The sequence below is a fragment of the Henckelia pumila genome, chromosome 1 (genome assembly GCF_033568475.1).
Source record: "Henckelia pumila isolate YLH828 chromosome 1, ASM3356847v2, whole genome shotgun sequence".
Taxonomy (NCBI): domain Eukaryota; kingdom Viridiplantae; phylum Streptophyta; class Magnoliopsida; order Lamiales; family Gesneriaceae; genus Henckelia; species Henckelia pumila.
The window spans coordinates 111,151,452-111,157,916 of NC_133120.1; the positions used below are offsets into that span (position 1 = coordinate 111,151,452).

The following is a 6,465-nucleotide window of genomic DNA, read 5'->3' on the forward strand; positions in this document are numbered from 1 at the left end:
ATTAGATTCTATAATTAATTACTGAATAAAACTAGAGTAAAACATATTTTGTGCACACGTTATAATATATAAAATATTAAATGACGTCAAAATCAAATTTCTTAATTATTTCAATTATTGGAAAATAGTCCATTTAGTTCTTGAGTTATTATGTGTTTGTGTTTGTTTTTGATTTAAAAAAAACTTATAAAAGTTGTGTTTGTTGGTTTTTATATATATTAATACATAATTGAAAAGAGATTACCGTGCGACTTGATAGTGATGGACCCAAATCGTCTCAATCATAAACTTCGTTGCCACCACCAATTCACGAACGAGTAAACCTAATTTGAAGTAGTTCTTTTTCTCCCCATAAACCTTTGAATCTCGTCCTTTAGAGCTTTTATAAAGCGATTGTTTAATTTATATAGATTTCTTAAGCATGACCTTAAGTTTCTCATAAATATCCTTTAACAAAAAAATTTCTCATAACTAAAAAAAAAAATTATAGTAAATTCATAAGCTATTATAGCAATTAATAATAATTAAGTTTGCGGTAGCAAGCGCAAGTTCTCACGTCATAGTTCACGGTAAATTAAACGAGGTATTTTGTAAGCTCCATTAAAAGTCTTCAGATCCATAAAAATTAAAAACGTGAAGGATTGATGTTGAGTTTTCCTGGAATTTATTTATGAAACGAAAGTTAAAAAATGATCGATCAAGAAATTTCTTGCTTTCGATTTATACAAAACTTATATTAATTAATACATAATTGAAAAGAGATTATGACTTAGGGAGTGTTTGGTAGAGCTTCTACAAATTGCTTTTTAGCTTATAGCTATATAGAAGTGTTTTTGAGTGTTTGTGAATGTTAAATTCTACTTTAACTTCTACAACTTTTATCAAAAAGAAAGAAGCAAAATTTGATGCTTTTTGGCTTCTGTTTTAAGGTCTAAAATTGCAAGTTGACATTTATGTCTTTAATAAATATATCAAATTAAGTAACTACCCTAACTTATTTTGACCTAATTTTTATACATTGTTAAATTTTATTTATATATTAATTTTAATTGATTCTAATAGAATTTTTATAAAATTTCAATCATATTTTATTACAAGTATTTATTTTTTAAAAATATATATTGCATTTCCATAATTTTTCTGTACATATCTTGTATATTTATACAAATTTTGTCATTTTTTATATTTTATTTTTATTAATCTTATATATTTTTTTAAGTATTCATGTTATAAAACATAAAATATTTTTGATACAAAATTCAAAATGTATAATAATATATAAACACATTTTTTTATGGTGTGAGTATCAAAAATTAAATAAGGGTATGGTTGTCATTGAACTAAAAAAATTAAGTTTGGAAGCACTTATTTTCCAAACACTAAATTTTAGTTTGTATTAACTTTAAACTTCTATTTTCAAACACTCCCTACTTTAGGTATTCACAAACTTCGAAATAATCTTTACAACAATTACTTTTAAATAAGCAAAAGCTCTCCAAAACATTCCCTTAATAGTGATAGATCCAAATTGTCGCAATCATAAACTTTGTTGCCACCAGCAATTCTCGAACGAGTAAACCTAGTTTGAAGTAGTTGTTCTTCTCCTAAACCTTTGATCCTTTAGAGCTTTTATAAAGCTAAAGAATCTCTTGTTTAATTTTATTTCTTTGTTTTTATTTTCTCTTCTACCATTATCTTTTATTTTGTTAGTCTGTTCAGATAATTGTTAATTTGATTTAAGAAAAGATTATCAAATCTAAACAGTTTTTTGTGATATTATTTAGTGCCACGTGACGAGGCGTGCAACGAGGGGCTGAGAAATTTTTCAAACTTTTGAAGGGTACGTTATTAACTAATTGATATGGTAGGATTTCAACAACTGAACACAAGAAGAAGACGCTAGAAATCAAGATATACTACAAAAAAAAAAAAAAAACGGCGTCTGGAAAAATAGAAGACATAATGAATTAGATTACCAGAAACTGATGTGTTTTATTTAATATTATAATATTAGGATAATACTCCTTTAAACTCATATTTTATTTTTATATTTGTCGAAATAATTTATGGATTAACCAATCGAAATAATTTATGGATTAACCAAGTTTGTATTATTAAAAATATTGGATGATTGAATACATAATCATTTATTTTATATATTTGTTTTTCATATGTTTGAATTTATTTTGTTTCATCTAACTTAATTTTATTGATGTTAATACGCATAAAATAAAATATATTGTGTTAATAGAGAAAGGGGAATCTATAAATAAATCCCCAAGGATAGTTTTGAATTGTGATCCAGTCCCCTTGTCAGTGTTTAAAAGTAAGGGGTCCCCACTGGCAGATAAATATAGTCTTAGCTCCCTAATATAATGAAAAGTCCTAAATGTCCTTATGTTTGAATACATGTAGCTCACTTTCTCTTTTATCGATGACTTGACTTTTGTCTCAGATTTCCTTTCTCCCTACACAGGGCATGTAAGCCGTGACTGAAGATGGGATTCCAAAATTTTCGAAAGCTTGAATAATTGTAGCTTCCACTCTTGGGCCGAAATTCTGTGATCCACATTTTGAAAGTTTGAATCGTAAAACAGTAAGTGTGTTCGTTTGATTTTGCCTATGTTTTTGGAGCAATTTCTTGTAAATTTATTTCACCAATTCAGTCCCTAAAATAGTGGTTGAATTCTTGCTTTGTTGTTGCTTTTAGTTTTTGATGAGCTTTTGTTTCTAGATTTTTCCCCTAAAATTACGTAAACGTTCGATTTGACTTCGTAAATTTTTGCCCTAGAACTGTGGTGCAATTATTTTCTTATTGTGGCTATAGATTATAATCCAGGTTTCATTTTTTATGAACTCATGTTCTTCAATTCACTCCTAAATTGACGTTAATATATGATAAAAATTTTGAAGAAGAAAAATTCATTCGTTTTTTTATGATATCTTATTAGTTAACAAGTTATGAATGAAAAAAATTCTAATGTATATTAATTTGTTTTTGATTTGGCTTCACAACGATGAAATTATAAGCTTGAGACACCTTATTCACATCAGTGTAATTTTTGTTGATTTATTTTTATTACAGCAATGAATTTAGGGGCTGGAAGTTCAAATACTTTTATTGGTAGTTGTCACTACAATGGTGAACTCTATATGATTTCAATCAGCAAGCCAACTAATCTGATGGAGATTTTCTTCACTCTGTCGAGAAAATGTGTGGATATGAGGCATGATCTAATTTTCCTGCAATACCAAGCTCCTCATGAGAAAATTTTTGTTACACTGAAAGATGATGATGATGTGTTTACTATGCTTAATCTCCACACATGTTTGAAGCTAACAATCATTGATATGAGGGCGGTGAGGAGAAATGATCCATCTATGGGCAATATACATCTTCAAAGGTAAATTGATCTTAAAAATATGTTACTTTTTATCTCAAGTAAATGTTCTACAAATTTATTTATAGTACTACATTTTATTTTAATTAGGAATAAATTTTTTGAATATGATAATACATTGATATAAATGAGTACGACATATTATATGAGTCTCCGAGAAGAGATGGTTGTAATGTGATTGTTTTAAATTGAGAAGGATTGACATTATTGAAGTGAACACCGGTTCCACGAGTGAGCCGCAGATGACAATGCTTACTCTTAGAAATTCTTTGGATTCGTGGAGTCATTGCATACGTGGTGAGGGTTAGACATTCAAAGATGCAGCAGAGTTTAGGATTTATCTTAAGAGTTTTGCTATCGCAAGTAGAAGACCTTTTTTGTACAAGAAAAATGATAGTGTGAAGGTGATTGTGGTTTGTAGTGATGGTAATTGTAACTGGAGGATATATGCATCAAAACATAAATCTGATAATCTATTTGGCATCCGTAAATGCAATCTTAAACATAGCTGTGGCGAGGACCATTTGCGCAGTCGTGAGCATCCTAGGGCTGATTCATCTTGGGTTGCAAATGTAGTAAAGGATAAGTTACGAGCTGAACCGTTGTATCGTCCATGTGAAATGATAAAGGACATTCATCGAGACTATGGTGTTGAATTAGAGTATCATAGAGCTTGGACGGGGAAAGAATTAGCTATGCATGATATACATGGCACTGATAAAGGGGTGTATGGAAGATTACACTGGTATTGTAATGCTGTGAAATATACTAATCCAGGGAGCTTTGCAGAATATAAGATAGATGAAGAAAGTCGGAAGTTCCAAAGGCTGTTTATTTGCTTGAATGAGTGTGTTGTTGGTTTTGTTAATGGGTGCAGGCCATTAATTTTTTTGGATGGAACTCACATAAAAAACAAGCATCAAGGATTCATATTGGCAGCAGTTACAAAAGATGGCAACGATGACTTATTCACGCTGGCTTATGCTGTTGTTGACGCAGAGAATGATAGGAACTGGATGTGGTTTTGTCTTAAGTTGAGACAAGTACTCTTGTACAATAACGTGATTATTTTCAATGATTACACATTTTTCTCGGATCGGCATCCTGGGATAATTAAGGCAATTGAAAGTGTATTTCCCAATAGCCATCATGCCTACTGTCTCAGACATTTGGTTGATAATTTTGTAAAACAGGTATGCCTACTGTCTCAGACCTTTTTTAATCCTAAATATTTTTATTTGTTGTAATTTTTGTTTATATTTGATTTCAGGTTATGCATAGATATTCTATGCACAACAAAAAACATTGGAGTTCCGTTTTCAAAAAAGCTGCGTATGCCTATTCCAGACAGGATTACAGTGAGCACATTAATAGCATCATTGAATCAATGCCAAATGCAAGAGATTTCATTATTAACTCACAGCCACAATGTTGGGCCAATTCTTTATTTCCTGGTAATCGATGGGGAGTGATCAAAAATAATATAGCAGAATGCTGGAATAGCTGGGTGAAGGCTGCAAGGTTTCTCCCTATTGTCCCTATGGTTGATCATATTCGCAAACAAATAATGAAAATGATGCATCAACGTCATGAGGCATCATCGGAATTGAACAAAGAACTTACTCCAAAGAAGGAGAAAATATTAGTTTCTACCTGCATTAGTTCTAGAAGCTTGAGAGTTGATAGATCCAGCAATGCGAGTTTTGAGGTTTTTGAGGGTGACAAGACATATGCTGTTGATTTGAGACATCATACGTGCTCGTGTCGTGCTTGGAAAGTACTTAAAATTCCTTGCAAGCATGCTTGTGCAGCGATTGAGTCTAAATCATTATCTTTTTATGACTTTTGTGATAAGTGTTATACTACGAGAATGTATCGTGAGACATACAGAGCGACCATAAATCTGATACCCACGTTTGACATGTATGAATCTCAACTGGATGAAGATAATGTGATATATGCACCAAATTCTCGAAGTCAACCCGGACGTAGAAGGACAAAAAGATTTCCATCTCAAACTAAATTATGCACATTGAACTGTGGTCGGTGCCATAGACAAGGACACAACAGAAGGACATGCAAAGAATCAATTAACTAGTGTAATATCTTACCATAGAAAATACTTATCAGTTGTGTCATTTGTCTTTGTAATTAGGCTCATTAATTTATGGTTGCAATATTTTTTTTTCTTAGTATGTACTGATTCTGTTGTGTTTTGCAGTAAGGAAACGACAGATGCCGAAAGACACACAGGAGTGGATTTGTCGACCAAGAGGCATAAACGTGGTCGCAGTGTCGATTGAAGTTTTTTGAAGTTGTGATGTTGAGTTGTTTGCTGTCGAACAACTCATTTCATTATGTGTTTTGTCCTTTGTATCGCACTGTTTGGTGTTGAATTTATGTTGGTGTTTTAGCAGGTTATTTATGTGTAAACTTTGTTAAGATGCTAGATCATTGTATTGTGATCTTGAACATATGTTGTTTGGATATTGTTGCTTAAGGATTTTGGGTCTGTTGTGGCCTTTTCAATTTAGACTTGGTGATTTTTGGTGGGATCTTTTACTATTATCATATGCTTATTTACTGTCGTATTTGGAATCCAACTCGTATGCTTCCTTTGAGTTCAATTCGTATCTCATTTGAAGCCAATTATAATACAAATCTAAGCACACATGTGCCGATAACACATGCATACATACCCAGATTTCAACCAAAGTTCAAAGATTCAAATTGATAACAAATACACATCAGATTTCATCAACACGCAATTAATGCAAACAAAAGCGTAATGAGAAGTACAATTGCGAAGATAAAACATCCACAGCCAAAACAGCAACAAGCAACTGATATGTCTGATAATAATTTATTTTGAGCATCGGATTGGTGAGGTCGATTTTCATGTTTCGGTTCATCACAGGGATGAGCAAAAGAAGCTGAGGATTGCTCATATATCATTGACTCGCGATTAATATCGGTTTGACTACCACCGTGGAATTGTGACTGTGTTTTGTGTGGATTTCCTTCATATTAATCGCCCCAGACAAAACGATTTGGGTGTTGCAAA

The 6,465-nt window shown here is 31.6% G+C and overlaps 1 long non-coding RNA gene across 1 annotated transcript; it reads left to right on the forward strand.

Annotated features, from left to right (window-relative positions):
* The first annotated feature begins 2,466 nt into the window (after positions 1–2,466).
* On the forward strand, positions 2,467–5,719 carry LOC140874742 (uncharacterized). Its single transcript, XR_012148209.1, has 3 exons — positions 2,467–2,596; positions 3,086–3,404; positions 5,623–5,719. It is a non-coding gene; the product is annotated as an uncharacterized lncRNA (long non-coding RNA).
* The last annotated feature ends 746 nt before the right edge of the window (positions 5,720–6,465 follow it).